We start from the raw sequence: 23845 nt of genomic DNA on the forward strand, positions 1-23845 counted from the left end.
CAATTAATACCATTTTAATCGAGAGTGAGATTCAGTCATTAATTGTGAGTACTGTCAGTGCAAGAATGTAGTTTGGAGTTCAGACTTTGAAGGGAGACTTTTATTTTGGTGGCAGTTCTCTCTTGTTTTAGACCTATTTGTTTATAATGACATGATTTTGTTTGTTTTTTTGTCATTTTGTCCAGCTCTAATTTTAGAACAGTCGCTTCAAATTGGCCGTTCGTCATCTTAAATCTAACCTCTATAAACAAAAAGTGACTTTGCAGAGAATCATCTTTTTCATCATCATCAAACATCATCGTGTTTCCCATCAAAGTATTGTAAAAATGCACTTAAATTATTCATATTTTGCTAGGTCTACTTATGTTATTATATGAATACACAGAAAAGTCTTGGTGGTCTGTCAGATCTTCTTAAAAAGCACATATGTGAAGAGCACACAGACCCCCGCAGACAGCAGGCCGATGGCGCACTGGTGGAGGCTGATGACGTGCTCCAGCGCGTGGATGCGCTCCTCCATGGCGCTCGTGTTGATGTAGTCATAGATGGAGGCGCCGATGCTCCAAACTGCCCACACTGCATCCACCACAGCCTTTATGGTCGGAGAGACCATTTGGAAAGTGGACTGCACCCACTGGAGAGAGGACACACGAAACCACTCTATAATGTTCTATAAGGATCTGTTTTATATGGGATTTGTGACAGATGTGTCAAACCTTTGAGCAGACAGACGTAATAGTCACGTAGACCTTTATCATATTTTACATACATCTATCATCTTGTATTGTTTACTTTAGACTCACAGCAGCTGTAAAGGCTTATTAGAATGGGCCAAGGCCCAGAGGAGGACTGAAAACAACAGTCCTGAACTAAGACGCACACAAACATCTGAACTTACCCTCGCGCATAAGTCTCTGTTGGACGGGCGTGAATATGAATCGGATCAACTGCAGAAGAAGTGATGTTAGCCGTGTGTGGCAGAGGCTGGGATGTTCCTGACAGCCACCAAACCGGTCATTGTTGTGCGGGTCCTGGAGCCTCTGGGTGAAACACAAGCTTTCCGGGCAAACCTTTCAGCATAAAACAATCTTAAAGTTACAGCTTTAACTTTACAGCTCTAGCGTTCCAAAAACAAACACAGTCTTTTCAAAACCATCATTGTGGCTACGATTTTAGGCTTTTGGGGGTTTTAAAACGTAAACCGTGAGTGTTTTATTGTGATAATGACTATTGTCGTAAGGTTTTCTGGTCCAGAGGCAGCTGACAGGCACGAGTCACTGAAGTGGCGCGTGCGACCCCACAAAGTGTTAACAGTCCCAGAGCCGCACGGCCGCCAGGGGGCGCAGTGCACCAGCGTGTTGCACGAGGGAAGAGGTGTGCGATAAACCTGGGCTGTTCATAGCCTCCCAGAGCTGTATCGATAAAAGAGGGGAACACCTTGAGAGAGCGGCAGACGAGACAGCACCGCCGCGGAGGACGTGCCCAGTTTGGCTAAAGAGTGTTTGTGGACACCTCGTGCCGAGCCAACACCACAGGAATATGTGCACTTTACTCACTAAGGCTCCGAGACTACCCATCTTAATCGATATTAAGTTATCTTTTGTCAAAACGGTTGTGGGGCCCTATCCGGCGGAATTGGAGACGAGCCAGTGACACGCTGAAAATAACCAGGTTACCGGTCCATCTTGGGGAGGGCCCGGCACGAGGGCGCAGCACCATTATATGTCAGCTCCTTCCAGCTGTTTGGGAATATCCTACTCATAATGCTGTGCGTCTGCGGCAGCTCCCGCGACTGTCTCCGGGAAGGATACTGGGAAGTGGCGGCTGGTACCGGGCGCGCACCGGGGACCTCTCGGGGGCAAAGGGAGGGGGCAGACAAGAGTCCAGACACTGTTGCGTCTGCGTGTTTTTCTCCTGCACAAATAAGGACTATGGGGCCACTTATTTCAAAAGACATTCGTTTCGCCTCTTTGCTCAGGAAACGGGATATTCATGCTCAATTAGGGATGTTTGCGACATGAAGTGACCGGGCGACGCGACGCTGCATCAGAGGCAATGGATGTGATCATGGATGAGCGCTGAAGAAGTTGAACTTGCTGATCTCCTCCAGACAGGCGCCTCCTGTCCATCCCCTGTCCGGATGCTGCCACCTGCCTCAGGTAACACAAAGGGCACAGTCTCACCGCGGGCTCCTTTTAACTCTGAACCCAAAGCTGTGGAGTTTGTGGATGTCTCAGGAGAATATGACAGAGTGCGTCCGGGACTGGGTCTTTGCGGGCAAGGTGACTTCATTTATTCAACTGGCCTACAAAGTCCCAGTTTCTGGCCCACGTGAGCCCTCAGTTCATATTCCTGAGCTGTGTGAAATACGGAAAGATGTAACTCAAATATAGAACTGTGAATAAACAACTGCTGGGCTAGAGACGTAAATCATGCAATCAACTATTGGTTAATAACAAAAAAATGTAATGTAATGGGTGCTTCTATGTGGGCTAAAATGGTAATAATGTAGACTGTAAAGAAGTTGTGCATAAAAAAAAGCTTGATTTGGAGTTGTAGTGACAAAGTTTCACATGATAGTTGTTCCTTGTGTAAATCATAGCACATTTGTCAGCTGGCCCCATTCTGTTGAACCCTCTGAGATAAATGCTTTTGACAGAAATACATTTATTCCCTTCTTTGAGCATGTGTAGAAAATAGGCCACAGCTTAAACAAAGGTAGGTCTATTTAAAGTTGCGCCATTACACTATTTTATATTTAATATGCCATCTACTTATTTTTTGACTACAGTACCAGGAGTCTACACCTGAAAAACAAACGACCAATAGCAAACATTAGATAGATTGCTAGATTCTGAATAAAAGGTATCGCATATTTGCAGAAGACTATTATTTGGAAGTAGTGGTGAAGGAGTTGTTTTGGAGAGCTGTTTCTATATATGTACTGACCCTTGCATGCCCAACATACCTCGCTAATGAATTTAGCATCCTGACACGAGATGCTTTATGTAATTAATAGAGCTGAGGCCTGCAGTGGCGTCTCCGTGCTGCAAGTGTCACATAGGTAAGACATTAGCTGGAGCATGAGATTTAGATTTTCATGAGACCAAATATTTAATAAAAACATACAGGGCATGTGACCGATCCTGCTGAAACCTCTGTTGGGTTGGAGTAGTTCTGTTAGTCCAGATGTGCATGTTGTTTCCTCCCTAAAAGTGTCAGACAATTTGGCCTTTGTCACAGTTTTAATCCAGTGTTTTATTGTGTAGAAACCAGATAAAGGAAGACACTAAGTTAATTGAGTTAAGGAACAAATAATTAGTTTCAATACATTTATCGCCTTAGAGAAAGTGTTCTGAGGCTCATTTGATTGAATAATTAACCCTGAACTACTGGACCAACAGCCAACGCTTTGGCAAGGGCCATGTCTCTCACTCAAGTCAATAAGTGCAATTTTAGCCAAAACATTTATGGCGTTGGCTTTAGTACACAAGCTTCACATTGATCTTAAACTCATTCTTTTCCGTGCACCTGTGATCTCATTTTGTTCAAACAACAGTTGTGCGCTCACGTACACACTGTGGAAAGATCAACGCTCTCCATCTCTATGAGAGCCTGAACAAGATTAAAGAGTTTCTAAGGCGAGCCTGAGCTGGTTGTACGGCTGCACACACAGCTCTGGGAGACTCACTAACAGCACTGATTAAAATAGTGATATTAAACAGTGCTGTGTGCTGCTCCTTGCCTGGCTCCTCTCTTGAATTTGGCATTGTTTAAAATTACACTTACACTATCTCCCCAAAGAAAATATGCTTTTAGTCACCATTTTACTTACAGTTCACCACGTTTAAAGCAAAAATGCCATGCTTTACAGCTTAAATTGCACATTAAGTATTGAATTGCTTTCATGAAATTTGGCTTATTCAGGGCTCCATACCTTAGTACAACATCTCACATCAGTGTTTCTTTGAATATCAATTATCTAACACTGTAGACGGCTCCTCAAGGACGATAAAGACGACATCTCGTCACATCACATATTATATCCTAGATGCTGAATGTTTCAACGTGAACTTCATTCAAGACCCCTGAATCTATAATCCTAAAAATAACATGTTAACCGCTCGTATAAACAGTGTAAAAATGCTAGAAATGTTGTGTTAAGGTGAAAGTTTGTTGTGTTCACCATCGCGCGCCTTCTCAGGAAAGGCATTCTGAACCCATTCACCCTCTGTTAAAACGTCATTGCAGACCCCAATAAAACTCTATTTCAAACATACAATTCATAAATACTGGAACACACACCAGCTTTGGTTTAATATAAGATCCGGGTTTCTCTGCAAAGTTGTGGTCATTCTAAGTGTGTGTTTCACTGAACAGATACCAGTCGCACATGAGCAGCCCGAAAACGCATGTAGTTTTGTCTCAAAAGTTTGGAATGAAACAAAGTTGGAAAAGGGAGGGAGAGAGAATGAAAAGGCAGCAAGAAAAGTGAGGGACTTTTAGGGGCAGCTGTGTTTTATTAACCCAGTCATAATGCCCCTAAAAATCCTTATTGCTCTTGCAATGGTCAACAAATCTGTGCAACATGTAGAGGATTTCATGTAGGAACTGACATCACCCTTGTATCACCGGTTTGATTCAAAGTTAGTCAATATTTTTGAAATGAATGAGCATGTATTGTATATGTTTTTTCTCATACCCCTATTACAATGAATTCCTGATTCTACAATGTAAATAACTGAATAAAAAGCAGCTGTAAATTGTTGCAAAAACAGTTACAGCTACATAATCAATCGGAAGATTTTAACTCTGTGTATTTATTATGTAAATTGTATTTTAAAATGTTTGTATTCTTTGTTTTTCGGATGCTTATTATCTGTATTCCATGCACGGATCCAACAATTATGTACAAAAATATTTCTTTGCCCCTGTCGAAACATTGAGATGTGTCATGTATTATTTGTCATTAAAAGATCAGCTCTCATTTCTCATTGTAACTGTCCGGCCTCCATAGTTTGACGTGCCGCCCGGGGGAGTTGAGCTTGTGTGTCCTTGTGCTGTTTTGACTGCACATTATTCCACACCAAGAGACGCTCAGAAAGACAACAGGCCGAGCTGCAGCGAGGCAGGTAGAGTGACAGGCCGGGGCAGACCCAAACAAACCCACTGAGTACTAGGATATACAGTACTGGCTGTGGCAACGCAGGCTGGCAGAAGGGAGCATTAAGACACGTAAACAACGAGGCGCTTTGAAAAGACAGCAGATGCGAGCAGAGAGCGTACCAGAGATACACCAGAAGAGTACACGACTGGAGGGACAGTGAAGAGAGCAGACGAGAAGCATGGGTGCACACAATTAGGAATGCTCGGATATCCTCCATCCTCGTTTCGGCTAAATTAAATGTATAGTCTTATTTGCTAGGGATGGCGGGATTTCAAATGTTATAGTGTAACGATTATTGTGAGAGGAAACATCGCGATTCAACGATTATTAACATCAAAACAACAGGAAGAAAAGGAGAGCAGAAAATCATAACATTTATTTTAATTGAACCAAAAACTTAATTTAGTTTGAAAATTGTCACTTTTCTATGCATTTAATATTAAAAAAACGTTTTTTTTTCTCCTAAAACTGTCACAATTATTATAATTTTGGTAATTTTAGACTACACATTTAATTTAGCCGTTAAGAGGATATCCGATATTCCTAATTGTGTGCACCCATGCTTCTCGTCCGCTCCCTTCACTGTCCCTCCAGTTGTATTCTCTTCTGGTGTATATTGTGAGCTAAATAATCATTATTATGGATAAACCTAAAAATCTTGACCGGAGTAAACCAGGTCAGTGAAGGAAGTAAATCCAAGGCCAGGTGTAAAAGAGGACTAAACCAGGACTAAACCACCAGTCAGAACTCAACTATAGATTACACAGGCTCAAACCCAAACTGGACCAAACAAAACTTCCCCAGTTACACAAAACCATTCTAGTTTTCAGAACACAGGCTGAGAAATGTCGACAGGAGTTCCAGTAGGAGAGGCCGGGCGCCTGGGTGTGGTGTAGTGGGCCGTCATGAGTGGAGCGGAGCAGGGCTGGTGTGGACTCTCAATGTTGGCGAATGAGTCATCGAAGCAAAGCTAGTCTGTCGAGTTTCCCTGTGGGACGGCCCGCGCCGAGGAGGGATCTTCTTAACCCGAGAGAAGGAGACAGTTGAGGAGACGAGGAGCCACGGGGAGAGGCAGCCAGGAGGGGAAAGTGTGGATGATGACTAAGGGCCACGAACCACATGTCCGCTCAGAGAGGAGGGAGGGATTACTCATACGGCTATCACAGGACCGACAGTGTGTCTTCCTCATGGTCGTCTCGCCCTTGTGCCTTTAGCCATACGCTCGACTCAAAACCTTCAAAGCTTATTCCCCTTTACCATCCTCAGCATGTCCAGAAGGATGAATGAACAAAACCCCTACTTTTAAAGTGCTCCGGCCGCGGTCCACTCCTATGGACATGAGTCACACCACGCTTTTACCATAAGTCCTCCTTCTCGGTCAAGTGCCATTCATCCTGTTGGAAAAGTTTCATCTTGCTCTTGTTCACCAGTTTTAGAAAAGGGCTACAATATCTAATGTCGTTTTCTTGTTTTGCTTTTGTAGTGTTAAAGATAAAGATTACTAGACAACTTTCTATTTTTTTGGGTGAATACAAGTCTCTACAAGATTCCTTTGCACTGAAGTCTCAATGAAGCAACAACTATTTAATCAAAGGAGCTTCTCAAAGGAAGAAGAGTAAAAACCTTTATTATGAGTCAAGCGTGACTTTTGTGTCCTGAAGCATACATTTAGCCTTTGAAGCTAATGTTACAAAGCACAATGACCATCTATGTAGATTGATGACGGCTCCAGGAGGACAGTCAGCTGATCGCTTCATGCGCAAATGAAGACGTTGTTATTGGTTTCGTGGGATGGTTCAACATGTTATAAGTTATTCAGGTGACATGTACAATATCAAGATCCTTAAAGTGTGACAATTGTTCCAGTTTTTGTGTGTGTGATGTGTGATGCCAAGATCAAAGAGTGTCAAATAAGTATTATTATGACATTGAAGTTATAATCTCAGTACATAAATCATTATTAACATTAGTTTATTATGTATTTTATTTGGTTATTCATTTTCTCAAGTCGCCACAGTGAAAGGCAGTATAGTATGGCAAATCGCATGTATATGATGTCATTTTAAGTGTTACCCAAAATATTTGTAAATGGAAAAAGTATATAAAAGTAATACTTGTGATTTGTATCATCTGTGTTGTTTGGTACTATTAATATTATCTGTATTTTCATCTGTGGTCCTATGTTGCAGTGTATTGTTATGAATATCATAATGCATTGGAGTTTGTTGAAACATTTATTGATGACATAAAATAATAAATAGTATATTTAAGTACTTTGGCGTATGACTTCATAATTAATGTCTCTGGAGCTCTTACCCACTGTAAAGCCAGTGGAGCAACAGCCGGTCTCCTTGTACTTAGGGGCAAAGTTAGCCAGGTGCCTTTGTCTCATACTCCCATCTGCTTTGCTTTCATTGACACCTAAAGCGCGTGTCCTCAGCCCATAGGTGCTCCTGAATTTTGAATATGCACAGACGGAGTAAAAGCTGACAGCGTGACCCAACAGGTGAAAGGAGACACACCCAAAGGAGACTCCCCACTCACCCTTTTACTACTCGTGGCATTGACCCAAATCGTGAACTGAGCTTGGGTGTGGACAGACTGCTCCCACTCCTGAAGAACCACTCCGTGCAAACATGGCAGACAAAAGCAGACGAGGTCGGCTCCTCAATGTGAATTCCTCTGCAAACGTGACTGGCTTGCCTCTGGTATGACTAGAGTAAATAGAGAGGCAACTTGCACGTAATTTCATGGACTGGTCTTTTGCTATAGGAGCATGAGGTGTGCCGTCAAACTAAAGGGTCAGCCCTGTGCACACACTGCTGCACGAACAACTCAAACACTTAGAGCCAGACTTATTAACTCCACACTGTTGACCCTTCTATTTGCTTTGTGAAGGGAACGTTAAACAACTTTCTGCTATGGATTGCAGTGCGTTCATTTCACTTTTGACTATTTCTACACTTGTAAAATATTAAGTTTTATGGATTTTTACACAGCAGAGCAAGACAGCAAGACATCGCAGCAGCAAATATAAACTAATAGTTGTTTCCATGTTGTTCCATGTGGCATATCAGGCTTAAATCTCCAGCATAGACCTTTTTTGTTTAGGTGGATAACTGTTTAAAGGAAAAGCATAAAGCATTATTTTAACACTTTAGTGCAAAGAGGCTAGTCTTACGTATTGGTGATGGCCAATTCATTATTTATCTAAAAAAAACATTAGTCAATCATTTTTTTTCATATCTTAATACTTACTAAATTCCTAAAAGTTCTAAATGGCAGTACAAATATCTATTTTATATCTAATTTTTTAATGAGATTCTTTATTTGGCCATTATTTGAAATGAGTCACAAACCTAGTGCAAGTTCCAAGTTCAATTCTTTTTTTGGCTCAAGAGAAAGGACAAGTGTTTTTTGAAAGTTAAATATCAAATTGTTTGGCTGAACATTGACACTATAATAAACCATATTGCCACCTCCCCGTTACTCTGGTCAGTAAGACCACTAAATACTGTATGAATATGACATCTTTATTAACTTAAAGCAATGCTGTCGTAAGTTGTACAAAGTAAAAATTCTAGCCTGTGTTTTATCACAGTTCTATCACTAGTTCAGCTCCTCTTTCGGTAACACTGGGCCTCCATGGTTGCTACGATGTTTTTGGCTTTTGGGTCAGTGCTGCACACTAAAAGTCCTGTTTCCTCCCTCTAGCTTTGAATAGCAAAACAGTTCATCCTCCAAGAGCCACTGCGACAGGACTCCGAGAGTAAGTCTACGTGCATTTGTGTGCAGTGGGTGAGTTAAAGTGTTTGTTTTGGCAGGAAAATAATTTGCCAAAGCAACCGTTTGCATTGCCAACTCTTACCAAACAGACCTACGGCAGTGAGCTTTTATGTGCCTGACTTACTTGGAGAGGTGGCCATTTTGCTCTCCTCAAAACCTCTTTGACAGTAGTATTTTAGATCACTGGAATAAAAGCACAATGGTATGACACCCAAAACTGTAGTGGTGAGGTTGTGTTACAACTGCACATATGAAGTGTCTATGATCACTTTTGAGCTTACATGAAGTGCCATTGTTTGGCCTAAACTAGCATGGAGCACTCCAACGTCCACGGTGCCAAGCTCTGGATTTGAGAACTGGACAAACTACGGAACTCTTAACAAAGCCATCTTCCATTACACAAGGACTGTTTCCACTATATCATCAAAAGTGTCAACACTCATTACAACAGCTACTTAAAAGTCATTATTTGGGCCTTAATTTAGCTTGTAATGTGAAGACGGTAAAGGAGACAGTATATGTATTAAAAACATAATTGGTCACAAATAATTAGAAGTATATGAATAAAAACTATCCTGATTGTTTGAAACACTATATAGGGTATATTACTGCTGTGCCTTTAGTTGAATTTCAATCAAGATTCAGTCATTTCTTATCTTTTTAATGGGGAAGTCCAGAGCCAATTTTCTGTCAGTAAAAGTAAATTGTTTGGACCAGAGTTCAGACTTTGGGAAATAAATTTGAATATTTGAGTCTGGGTTTAGTTGCAATGGTTAATTATTAAGTAATTCCTGCCATTTTTCCATATAAAAAAGTAAAACCTTGATAAAGCCAAATAAAACTGGATTAAAACGTGTTATTGATCAATCAGAGAAGAAGAAAAAAAGGCCGATCAGCGCCAAGAGGACTATAGCATAAATAGCTTTTTTTTTGGAACTCCACTACCTACAAACACAAAAAAACGGCTTGCGGTGTAATTATTTTCCACCAGGCCATAGGTTTTATGTATAGACTGACAGCTCTGCAAAATGTCATAATTTCCTCCCCACTGTGCGGCCGTGGTGAGCCTGAATGCGGCTCTTGTGTGGTTCGTGAGTGTGAAGTAGATCTTTTAAGGGGTTGTGTAAAGTGTTGTTCTCTCATGGAAGTAGGTACAACGTGACAGGCTCCGGGGCGACCTTAAACCCAGCTATGTGCCTTCTTGGAACTTCCTTCACTCTTCTTGGGCAACGCAGTCTCTATAGTCCAAAACCAACATCCCAGGAATAGCCCTTTACGGAATACTTGTACACACAGTTTGTTTTCCGTCTTGTAGATTTAATTGTCATTCTTGATTGTTTGGGTTTACTGTTTTTACTCATTTTCTCTTATTGTATCGAGGTGGGTTGCTGTGGAATACGTGTATTTGTAATAATAAGATAAATATGACGGCTCTGAATATGACCATATGTAGAAGTCTTAACCTCTGCATTCTTGGTGTGTCTTGTTTCAAATCTGACTGTTTTCTGGTGTTTTTTAGTTTAAGCAGTTAATCTCTGGCTCAGACCACTTCCTTGTTTTTGAGTGTTTGTCTAAAGTTGGGACGTGCTTTTATGGTTGGTCTAAGAATAGATGGCTACTCAAATACTGTGTGTCTATGCCATAAACATCAATTACAAAAATCAAACATCAAGTTTTTAATAACAAATATTATACATCATATTGCAGCCTTTATGATTATTATAGATATTGTAGAAAAAGATTCAGTTGTAGTCATCTGGACTCTGTTTAAAAAAAAAAAATACAGAGTCCAGATGAATATTAATAATATATATTAATATAATAATATTCTATCCTTACATATCCCCCTCACCACCAGTGCAATATACATTCATTGATATGTGTCCCACCATGATACACCAGGGTTGATCTGCATATAAATGACAAAACCATATTGACATAATATTGTCTTTCTATAAATGAGAGGGTTCGGACTGAGGGTGCACCCCTGTAGACCAAGGCCTGCGTCTATATATTAACCAAATCCTTTCATGTATGAAGAGTGTTTGCCGCAGCTGCAACATGTCAATAGTTGAACTGAAATCATTTCTGCCTTAATTGAGTTGTTGCTCACTGTTTAGTCATCATGCTTTGTGTGAGAACCAACGTCTTTTAAAATGTAAGTGTGTTTGTTGCACAAAAAATATGACTCACGTTGATAGTAATGGGTGTTGGAGTTTGCATTAGGTTTAAGTTTGGATTAAGTTCTTTCATCGTAACAGTGTTGCATAATTAATGTAGACAGAAAAGCCAACTCAGCCCAGATCCCTTCAAAACCCCAAAGACACACTTTAAAAAAATAATAAAATAAAAATTGTAAATATATATATAAATATATATATAATTTTTATTGTATTTGTTTGTATTGTTTTTTTTTGTTTTGTTTAGTCCACATAGACCTTGAATGCTGCATGCAATTTAGAGAGCAAGAAAGATAATCCTTTACATACCTGCAAAATATAAGCCAATGCCTGTTTTATATTGCACGTGGCGTATTTGGGCGTCATTTTAAAGTAATGTTTTAAACAATATAATAAACATGCTGAACAAGCATTTTGTTAAGTATATAGGCTTTATGTTTTAATGTAATTTAATCGTATAATTTCTAATGTACATTGTACATTATAATTATCTGTAGTATTGCAAGTAAGATTTTAAATATAAAATTACCAGCCAAACTATATTTATTTTTATATATATTTATGTATGTGTGGTCACGTACACGAGACATTGATTATCAGGTAAGACTAGCTCAAACACATATTTATAATTTACTATGCAGTAAAAGGGAAGGGTAATTCTGCAATGCCCTCGTTTGTAAGCAGATTAACAAAAGATTGTGTCTTACTAAAAAGACAGCTGAGAATCAAATCAAATCAAATCAATTTATTTTTGTAAGGCCCAAAATCACAACAACAGTTGCCTCTGAGGGCCACAGGGAGAAATGAATCAACAATGTCTGTGGTGGCGATGAAGTCAGACAATGTCTGTGGTGGCGATGAAGTCAGACAATGTCTGTGGTGGCGAGGGACGATGTCCCAGGGTCCTCTGTCCTTAGACTCTCCTTCTCGGCCAGGAAAAACTACAAAAAAAACCTCTTTGGGAAAAAAGCGTAGAAACCTGGAGGAGTTCCAGTGAAGGAGAGATCCGACTCTCACAGACGGACAGACGGACACAAGGAGACTGGAGCTGGACCCACTCTTCAGGCAGAAGAGGGACCGTCTGAGTCGAGCTGGACCCACTCTTCAGGCAGATGAGGGACCGTCTGAGTCGAGCTGGACCCACTCTTCAGGCAGATGAGGGACCGTCTGAGTCGAGCTGGACCCACTCTTCAGGCAGAAGAGGGACCGTCTGAGTCGAGCTGGACCCACTCTTCAGGCAGAAGAGGGACCGTCGGAGGCGAGCTGGACCCACTCTTCAGGCAGATGAGGGACCGTCGGAGGCGAGCTGGACCCACTCTTCAGGCAGATGAGGGACCGTCCACACAGGGCAGGGACCACTTCACCAGGAGAGGGGCATCTGGGTCCACAGGTCCTCAGGAGTGAGAGAAAGAAAAGAAGGCGGTGAACAGTTTGCAAGTGGAATCAAAAAATAAATATTGTTTGATAGCATAAGTAGTCAGAAGAAGAAGAGGATAGTGCTCAAGCTGTCATACTTCCCCCAGCACAGTTACTCCTAGGGCAGCGTAGCTGAAGCTGTGGGTTTATCTTTCTGTTCCTAACTACTCTGACCATAAGCGATTTCGAAGAGGAACGTTTTAAGCCTGGACTTAAATGAAGAGACTGTGTCAGCATATTTAACATGGGTCGGGAGCTGATTCCATAACACAGGGGCTTGGTAGCTAAACGCTCTACCTCCTACAGTACTTTTAGAGACTCTTGGCACCACCAGAAGGCCAGCATTCTGAGAGCGAAGAGCTCTGTTTGGATGATATGGTTCTATAGCATCTTTGAGGTAGGATGGGGCCATGTCATTTATGGCTTTGTAGGTCAAGAGTAGAATTTTGAATTTGATTCTAGACTCGACGGGGAGCCAGTGAAGAGACTTCAGCACTGGCGTAATGTGCTCTCTTCTTTTTGTTCCTGTTAGTAATCTTGCTGCTGCATTCTGAACCAGTTGAAAGCTTTTTATGGAGCTTTTAGGACACGCTGCAAGCAGGGAGTTACAGTAGTCTAATCTAGTCGTTACAAATGCATGGATAAGGAGCCAGAAGGAGAGAGGTGTCTGGAGTGAGCAGAAGAGGGGGTCTTGCGTGTTCAGATTTACAACAGTTCTGGGGTCACTGAGGAGTGGAGCCGGAGCAGAGTAGTGCAGAGCTCTGTAAACACACCCACACGATATGGGTGAGTCTCTGGTGCAAGTGAGTGAACAGGCAGGTGAATACAAGTTAATTAAAAAGAGGTTACTATGTGCACTCATAGGTTCTTCAAAATGTGCTTTAGTGAACACATATGTTTCAGTATTGATCCAAGATTCTGAGAGTGCCTTTTTCAAATAATCAGTTTTACAACAACCAGATTTTAAGAAAGTTTTTGCTTGTTTTTGCTTGGTATTGATGATTATTCTGTAAACCTAAGCACTCAGTTGTAATCAAATGTATGAAATAAAGCTACATTAGTTTTAAATTATTCCATTTTAGGAGAATAATGATTAATCGATTATTTATGATTTTATTTATGAGAAAACCAAACTAATATGAAGTTACAGTGAATTGTTTTAAGTAAAGGTGTGCGGCTCAGTGAGAAGAGAATGCAGGATGTTTTTCATGAGGCATTGGGCTTAATTTAGGCGCAAGGCGTTCTCAGTATCTGTCACCTAACTCTCACTGATCCAACACACGGGGCAAGAGGCGCGAGTGACCTAACGCTCATGTTTATCCAGACAGCCGGGATATACATCCAAGAAATGCACACCGCCAACACCTCAAAATGCCTCACACCAGTAATCAGAGGGCAACTGTTCGAAAGCATCCCATTTTTAACATTATGCATTTTTAATGAATTTCAAATAATCATGCTTGAATGTTCTATCAACCCAGGCAAACACTCTCAAAAAATAAATCTCAATTCCTTGTTCTAAATAAATTGGCTTGTTTGTAACTCCTGCTTGGCTATAAAATAACCAAACAGGCCAAGTCAGTGCCAACAAGCCAGCGAAAGCAAAAGATGGCTGCCAACTGAGCTTGCCAAAGGCTTCAGCTTTCACCCTGTGTTCTTCTACAACATAAAATCATGTGCCTACTTTTTAGATATTAGTTTGGCCTCCTTCAGTCTTTTTTTGTTGTGTATTTGTGTGAGTATTTTACATTTTGTCTTATCAAATGTATCCGCGAGCTTTATTTCTATTTTTTAAAATCTGACTCGGTGAATGGAAGACTTGAATGTTGTCAGCCAATGCTAACCTTTACTTAAACGTAAAATATATAATGAAGAAAACAATTGAAATTCAGAGTAGAAACTGCCCATATGCTTTTATTTGTGAACTACTTTGTTATTTCATTTGTTACGTCTCTAAGTTAGCTTTAGCATTAGCATGTGTTCTGCGATAAAGTAGATAAAGATCATTTGTAAAGTCGTTAACGTGTTGTCAGTGACATCGACCTGCTCATAGCTGTCCACTGCTGATCTGTAATGCAAAAGTTAAAGTTAAAATTCAGCAGAATTTCATAGTGACGCTAACACTTGGCTAGCCGGGCGTCTTTGTATCACAGTGTCTGTAGCATAATTCAGCCCATTAGCCCATTATCTAATAATAATCTTAGAAATATTGTCTCGATTATGGGTCTTTGGTTCCACCTAAACAGAAAATGTCATAACCCCTCTTGTTTTCCTTCTAACACCTCTTTTAGTGTGCCTTTCCTCATCCTTCTTGCCGTATGCTTGAAATGTCATGCTTGTTTGACGGACATTCTGTTTTCTGTGAGTGGAGTCTTGTGACGCTTCAGCTTCAGGCCTGTCGTCATTTTGCACCGCGCTACACAAACATGCCCGGACTGGCCCTCGGAGCTCACGTGGCCCCCGAATGTGAGAGGGGAGAGGTGGCGGTGGGTCGAGTTGGAGGTGTCGAATGGAAAGAAAGGAAGACCACACAGGGCCTAGTCAGATCGGGTTTTTTGGACACCATATTTCAAAAGTGGGTCAGCGTACAGGCCTTAGCATAACGTCTTACTACTTCTTCTACGGCTGTTTTCGTGTCGCACACCGCTGATGGTTTTTTAGATTGTAACCTACTTTATAAATGAACATGGCCTTATTTCATTGAGCCAGCTTCTCGTCTTTCTCTCCTTCCATATGCTGGAGTTGGCACGCACGGCTCGATCCTTCCAGCGGCAACAGCTTTCCCTTCTGGCTGTGTAGGGTTTTGCACAACCAAGATCATATTAGTTCCACTGAAAATGAATAAGGTGCGGAAGAACACTGCCACAGTTTAGAGGTGTCATTTAAAGCTTGACAGACATGATGATGGATTTTAAGCACTGCATACGGATTTGTTTCCCTCCCTAATCTACCATGGGGAATTAGGAAAATGAAGAAAGGTTCACGTCAGGCTTAAGAACAGCAATACAATTCACATGCAGAAGGTCTTGGGTCAGACCTGTGACTCTCACAAAAAGACTATTCATACAACATGACATTTGCGTGGAAAGCGGGAGCATTTACAGCAGCTCGTTTATGGGACACACGAGTGAAAGGTTACACATGTGATACAGCAGCAGAGGAGATGTAGTTGTGTGATTTATTTGTTCTGCGAAAGTACTAAACGCTCAATCATGACATCGGATTATAATTTATTAGATCATGAACACTCAACAAAATGCTGTTGAATAACACACAACCAGCTACCTTGAACAAAGTAGAAATTACATTTGTGATATTGGTGGCGTGACAGTTCTGTTTACTTGTCTGTCTCCAAGTGTACTACTACTGTGATATCCTTGAGTATTTCAGTTTTTGCTCCGAGTGAATGAATATGAGTGCATTTTTCCGTTAGTCTTGTAAGTTGCCAGGGCATACTCGGGCAACTTACAAGGCAAAACTCCTTGAGCAATAAGCAGACGATGATGAATAACTGATGTGCAGTAACTTTATGGGGCATCGTCTAAATGTGTACTCTTAACTGTCATGTCTCACTTCTCTTTCAGTGATGACAGTGCCTAAACTCGTCTGCGCTAAACACCGCCTTCTGATGGGCTCCGACTACATATTGTTCTCACTAATTTTAGCAAGTACTTCAAAGGCCTGGTGCTAAATCAACTTATCAGTCTGCAATAACACAGCTAATTAATTAATTACGTAACAAAAGGGATGGGCAATATTGACAAAAACCAGTATTGTGAGTATTGTGATAACGATAGTCAGACTATAAAGTGTAAATCCAACAGAAATGTGTTAAAATGTGTTGAATTGAGGTTTGATTATTAGCCAAATGTGAAATATCTGTAAGAGGAATCACAAAAGTCTTATTTCAAAGTTTAAAACATACTATAAACAATACACCGTATTTTCTGCACTATAAGCCGCACTTAAAAGCCTTTAATTTTCTCAAAAAACGACAGTGCGCCTTATAATCCAGCGCGCCTTATATATGGATTAATTCTGCCTGTGCTTACTGACCTCTAAGTGATTTTGTGTGGTACATGTTTTGTTTTGCTGAATGTGCATTATAGTCCGGTGCGCCTTATGTATGAAAAATTATCAAAAATAGACAATGCGCCTTATAATCCAGTGTGCTGAAGTGTATAGTGCTGAAAATACGGTACTCAATATTTAAATGTTGTTTATCTAAATGTATAATGTGAAACCCTTCTGAATTGTTTGCTCTATATTGTATGTATTTGTATTTAAGAAACAAAGTGCATTGACCACTGCATTTAAGAGTGCATTGATACAGCTTTTACAGTCTTCTCACTTCCATTCATCAAAAACAAACGACAAACACTGAACACATCAAAGGGCATCAAAGTCCCGGCTACTTTCTCAGCTTTTGTGGAGTTGAAAAGTTTGCCAAGAATACGAGGCGTTGATGACACTGTCCTGTGTTCACCCAGAGGGCCTCCCGGTCAGGAGATACATTTTCACGGGCTTCAGCAGCCACCAGCGGAGACTGTCGTCATGGTGAGTTACTGCCATAAGACGACACACGCCAACAGACTTTTCATAGCGCCTAAACATGTACACAATGTAACAGGGATGGCTCAGGTGACATGCAGGATGTTAGGTATATTATGTATACGTTTTGTTTGTGTGATTTAGACAAACTTAAGTGATTGACAAGGGAAATGACTTGCTCACACATTACAATATAATAAAGATTTAAAAAAAAAGTGGTAATAAACTTTGTAACGTTCATTGAGAAGAGCTTAAAACTGATCAAATATTTTTATTTGATAAGAAAATACACTTTTTTATTAACAAAAAGACTTGCATATGTTAATTGTATGCTTTAGTAGTATGTTAATAGCATTTTTGTAATGAAATGTTGCAGAGGTGTTCGGCTAATCTGATGTCTTTTATGCATGCCCATCATACTTTATAGTTTGCTATTGTTGTTCAGTGTTTTCTGTTGAACCGTGTCATCGAAGCACATTCCTAATTTGTAAATTTTGTACGCCATTGAAATAAAGAATGTTTTTTTTCTGAAAAAACATTTCAGATTTTAAATTACAGTTGTATTCAGAAAATTTACATTTCATCATTTTTCTTAAAATCTAATGAAAAGAGTCAACAATAAATATGAGAAAACGTTTTTTTAACAAAAAAAAACTCCCCACTTTACTTCATTGTATGCTTTAATACTGTCATGTCAAGTGCATTTTTAATGAAATGTTGCATCCATAAATGTTACTCTTAATAAATTTGAATGAGAGATGAACATAGTCTGAATTCATTTTTTTGTCTATTGTATATTATAAATAATGAGTTTGGTGTTGGTTGTTGTTAAGCAAATATTCACCTGGGCTTCCCGTCAATCAGAATTATGAACACAAAAACACATAAGTCTGGGCTGGGACTAAGTTGCTATGCTAATTAAATCTCTTTTGAATTGTTCATACACACTTTGACCTAAATGGCCCGTATCAGTTGACTTTAGCATGTTTTGTTCAATTAGCCTTTATTTGTAGCCCATATTGTCCCTCTTTGCCGCACAGCCTCCCTCATCCACAGTGTATTGCATTCCCTCAGTCCTCAGTGATGAGTGAGCACATATGCACAAACTCCCACGCACAGATAAGGCACGTAAACATCACACACGCCACGCTAACACACATGTAGAGAGTGGAGATCTACCGGAGCCGCTGCCTCGTAGGGCCAGATTAAGTCCAAGGTCTGAGGGATGTGCTCCATTGATCCGCCTGGGTAAACGTGGTAAGTGTAGCTTTAGATTTACAATAAGATGGAAGTACACAATTTTCTGTATGTATCTGTATGTGATTTTAACAAAGGACGACTCAAGACTCAGTTATTATGGTCGACGTGTGCAGCCAGCCTTGTGTCTTTTATGCACGCCTTTTATTTGATCACAGTTTATATTTTGCCCTTGTAGTTCATGGTTTTATGTTGCACCGTGCGGCCAAACACATTTTTCATTTGTATTTTGTCCGCTGACGATGGAAATAAAGTCTAAAAGCATGTGATTATATTTATTTATTTTTTATGAAATTGCAATGAATAAAAATCTGTACTGTTTGTATTCATGAACTATTGATACAGTTTGTATTTGTTTTTAAAATCATAAAAATCTGTAGAAAGTAGTCAACAATAAATATGATGAAACATTTTTTGTATATTGCCCAGCCCCATGCTTGATTTTGTTTTTTCAATGTTTTATTACATTCTATGCAATTATTTAATGCAACTAAACAATGGACTATGGAATGTAAAATGGGTCCATCGCCTACAATGTAGAATATATGCAGCTATTTTGATATGTTTCATTTCAATTAAAAAAAAATATATATATATTGTATTGTTTCTACTTTTGAGCAGAGAAAATTGTGTGCATTCTAACGTTCATCACAGAGCGCAGTGGTTTTCTGCTCCTCAAAACCTTTGATGTATTTATACTTCATACAGACAGTCCATTGTGCTGTACCTGAGCTCATTAGCTGCAGTGAGTCATGAGACAGAGTAGTCATCAAATCTAAAATATTGATTCATGTTTTTCTATGCACTTAATCTATAAAATAGTATTGAAATGATTGTCCTATATTTATGTCTAGCGCATGTTTTTGAATATAATGTATGCCGTCAATGTAGTCAGGCTTCCTCTGAAAGAAAGAAATGTGTATTGTAAGCCAAACATATTTTCTAATGTTTTTAAAAAAATACAAGCTAGTTATTGTTGGAAAGATGGTTTTGTTAAGACAGTTACTGTGTGTATAAGTGATTGATGTCGAATGTATGGGTAATTTCACCCAACAAACACTTGATAATAAAATGTAAACACATGATGTAAAGTGAAAGCTTTTCTGAGTCAGGCTTCCCCTTTCAGTTTGATGACTCTTGTCCCAGAGCCAGTTCTTTTCACATGCTAAAGGAATGACTGTCTGCACTGAAAACATTATTGTGTCAGCTCGGCTCCACAGTCAGGCCAGGGTCTGAAGACCACAAAGTTTCTCTGTAACGCTAATGCTTTAGTGGTTTCTTTTAATAAAGATAGATGCAATGGACCTTTCAGCGTACAACAGATCTATTTAAATAGGGCATAATTTTTTAGATGGAAGACCGTAATTGTTGTGCTGGATTTTAAAGATGAATTTTAAAAACTGAAAAAATAGACATGTGTCATCTTTGCTGCAATACATCAAATAAAGGCAATGCCAGTAATTGGGTATCAATTAGTGCGCATTCAGATCAGTCAGATTACAAAATCGAATTCCTCTACAAAAATATCTTGAATGTGTTATTTATAAATTAATCATGATCTGAAATATGTTCAGTTTAGGTCAATCTGTCATGGTTACTTACACCTACAACAATGTGCATCTTTTTACATATTGTTAGGACAGGCAATGGTGCATCAACTTGTACTTAGGTTCAAATGTCTGAGCTGTGGGGTTTTATGTGCATTGATTCTGAGAATGTAGACTTGGTCCAGGATAAGCAGAGTGAGGTGTGGGTATGCGTCCCCTGGAGCACAGTTAGGGTCCTTAAGTCCTCGGAGCCCCCGGACTCAGGCCCTTACACCCACTCAGAGAGCAACCTCTGTTCCTGCCCTTTACTGTCTTTCATTCTCAGGAAAAACACAAATACAGCAACAGCACAAAGCCATGAACCCAATTCTGACAAAATACTTAGCTAAATTAAACTCAATTTGTTTTCAAATCATATTTTAAAACAGAAAATTCAATAGACCTAGAAAAGCTACTGATGATGTAAAATGTTTATATTCAAGGACTATTAGATGTTTGTTTGAAGAATCTGCACAGTTTGATCACATTATGTTATGCCCAAACTAACTCAATATTGAAGTTAACAAATAATAATTACATTTTAATATGATCAGACAAAAAATATTATCTTCTTATTGAACATGCCCACAGATGACCTAAGAATAGACTTAACAGACTAGTTCCTCCTTCTATTCTTTATATCTGTCCCTTACATGAGTTTGATGGAGCGGTGTCCTAAACAGCCACAGAGACAAACACAGAACACATCCCTGTTGTGTTGTGTATGATGATCAGCACATGACTTAAATTGGGTGTGGTGCGTGACTTCTTATCGAACAAAAGCGTCCCAGTCATGAGGTTGGCCACGCTGTGTCTCGTGGTTCAAAAAGCCATAAAATGTTTCAGCTCAAAATCCCCCTTTAAGACACTGAGCCCGAGAGACACAATGTCAATAAATCAGCTGCTTCGCCCAAAGGCAGTAAACATTACAAGAAAGAAGCAATAGTTGTGTTCAAGAACAACGTTTTTCAATGGCGGCATGGTTTGTAGCCATTACCGACAGGGCTCAGTGACAGTTCAACTCGAATCCACTTAATCACACAGTAAGGCTTTTCTTGCTAAACTAAATGCAAAAAAATCCACTAAAGGCGCCTCATACAATTGTCATTTCATCATTTAGATTTAGATTATTTTACTGTCAAATAAATGATGAATAATGTGTGTGTTGTAAGTGTTGTGTATAAAATAATCATATGCTCAACCAGAACATTTACAGACTACATCTAATTATTCTACAGCTATAATCAAGTTTACTTCAGAGTTCATGTGTCTGGGTAAATCCATATGCTAATGAACTGATGTAAATATAGTTTGTAAATGTCTAATATATTAATCTTCACACTTCAACTTTCCTCAACTGTGGAACTTTCCTTCCTGAAAGCAACAACATCTGTCATTTGCATAAAGGTCTTGTCTTAATGCCAGGGTTTGATATTGAATAATGCTTAATTTCTATATGTAAGTTTGATTAACCTTTTTGTGGGTGGATATGCGTCACATTTTTGTGACTAAAATCTGCGTTCAAAGTTATTTCACTTTATGGGGACCAAAAAAAGAAAGCGTCAGTGGGAAAGTAACGAAGTACAAAAGTTAAAAGCACTGTACTTAAGTTACATTTTTAGGTGTCTGACTCAGTACTTTACTTATGTCAATTTTACATCATACACTTTTAGCTTTTACTTCACTATTCAAGAATAAGTATCTGTACTTTTGACCTGGATTGAAAAGTAAAGCACTTTTCTGTAGGGTTTGAGACACTGAAATGTCCATTGTGACTTCCTGCCGAAAGATTTTGAGTTAAATAAATAAAATATATGTAAATAAATAATAATACATTTCAGTTCAGAGAGTTCATTGTTTCAGTCGCTTCCTTTGACCAAAGAGCAGCACAATTCTTTACTTAGATCTCTACATTTGACTTTTAATAGTTGCTAAAATCTGTGTAAAATAAGTTTTTAACTCTAAAAGTACATTTTTCAAGTGTTACGTGTTAAGTGTTGCATTTACGTTTACTTGAGTAATTGTCTACCTTCAGTAACAAACTTCTTCCACCAATTGGTTTTGATGTGGCTAATAAAGTTCCGCTCCACACAGGCAAAAGTAAATTGAGGGAGATGACGACTATAAAACTTCACGATGTGTCAAAATGTTTAGTAAGGAGGATACCACCAACGTGTACAACTACAGCGTGAAATCAAATTGTGCGTCAAGTGTGTGTGGCCTTGTAAAAGCCTCGTCACAAGGTGGTGTCGTTAAGAGGAGCTGTCCCCGGGCACTTTAAATGGGAGCTGCGTTCTCTAAAACAAGGTCACATAGTTGGTCCTCTGCGCCGATATGAAAAGGTCCGATTGTCTGCTGCGATGCTGACGGCCGTGTGGAAATCCAGAAGAAAAGAGCTTTGAATCTGCCGGCCCATATGTGTCCGTGCTTAATTTATCTGCTGGAACAAGAGGATGGAAGCGGCGCATGGTGCGGTATGTTTTAACGTGACGAGGAGAGTCAAATGTGAAAGACACACTGTGGAGTTTAAATATGAGATGTGAACCGGAATAATTGAGTGTCTGCGTGATGTCACGCAGACACTATATGTTCTTGTATTTCACGTATTTTTTATTATTATATTTTCCATTTAGCCAGTTTCAACTCCTTAACGCTTCAACCGATTTCAACATGTTATACCTCATTACGATCGCTTTCGCAGTAGTACATGTGCTATTACTTTTGAAAGTACAATTTGTACTTTTTGCAGAATTGTCAAATTTTCAAAAGTATTAGTTTTCCCCATTTAAATGAATTTGGGCATTATGAGTGTCTGCGGAATTCTTTAGACTTTATTCTTTAGGCTTTATTCTGTAGAATTTTGTGACGGAGCCAGTCGAGCGAGAGAGAGAGAGAGAGAGAGAGAGAGAGAGGGGGGAGGGTGAGGGAGAAAGGGAGAGAGAGGGGGATGGAGGGAGGGAGGGAGAGGTAGACTTTATTCTTTAGGCTTTATTCTTTAGTAGTTTGGGATCTCTGTCAATCACAGGTAAGATTATCTTGTGTTTTATATACATCGATGCAATATATATACTCTAATTATATAATTGTATACTGAACGTGATTATGTAAAATAATCACGTTTATTTGTGATTATAAATAAAGAGACTTTATTCTTTGCCTGTTCAAAAGTATTAGTACTTTTTCCCCAGTGAAATAAATGGGGCATTATGAGTGTCAGTGGAATTCTTTAGACTTTATTCTTTAGGTTTTTGTGACGGAGCCAGTCGAGAGAGAGAGAGAGAGAGAGAGAGAGAGAGAGAGAGAGAGAGAGAGAGAGAGAGAGAGAGAGAGAGAGAGAGAGAGAGAGAGAGAGAGAGAGAGAGAGAGAGAGAGAGAGAGAGAGAGAGAGAGAGAGAGAGAGAGAGAGAGAGAGAGAGAGGGAGAGGAGAGGGAGAGAGGGAGGGACGCAGACACTCTAGCAATGGCTTCAGCCATTGCAAATTGTCTAGTGGGGCATGTTCTTTTAAGTTGAAACAAAGAAATAAATCATTGTATATGTAATTGGACGTCTGATATTTGGTTAGCCCAAATGGCCAAAAGATATTTAATGGATTGAATGTGACTCCAAATAGTGTCACAAAGTCATAAACAAGCATAAACATTCAATCTAATATTGCTGCAATTATCATTAAGCTTGGCAATGTTAGGCGTCCTGCTTTGTGCACATTAATCCAGTAATAACAGATTATTTACACCAAAAAGTGCTACATTCCGCTTCTGAACTGTTTTGTGCCAGTCCTGCCTTTCAATTGGACTACATTCAAGTTTAGCAGACGTACATTTTGGAACGGAATACAAAAAGAAAGTTAGTTGTGTGGGAGCAGACAAACTGACTATGAGACTGGCTTTGGAGTGCGGAATCA

General features: G+C 39.6%; 1 long non-coding RNA gene across 1 annotated transcript; it reads right to left on the reverse strand.

Moving 5' to 3' along the window:
• Positions 1 to 316: 316 nt before the first annotated feature.
• On the reverse strand, positions 317 to 1029 carry LOC140377610 (uncharacterized). Its single transcript, XR_011930113.1, has 2 exons — positions 899 to 1029; positions 317 to 634 (listed from the first exon to the last, which is right to left on the reverse strand). It is a non-coding gene; the product is annotated as an uncharacterized lncRNA (long non-coding RNA).
• Positions 1030 to 23845: the final 22816 nt, after the last annotated feature.

The sequence above is a fragment of the Eucyclogobius newberryi genome, unplaced genomic scaffold (assembly GCF_026437365.1).
Source record: "Eucyclogobius newberryi isolate DKJ021-1_F unplaced genomic scaffold, fEucNew1.0.hap1 SCAF_4, whole genome shotgun sequence".
NCBI lineage: Eukaryota > Metazoa > Chordata > Actinopteri > Gobiiformes > Gobiidae > Eucyclogobius > Eucyclogobius newberryi.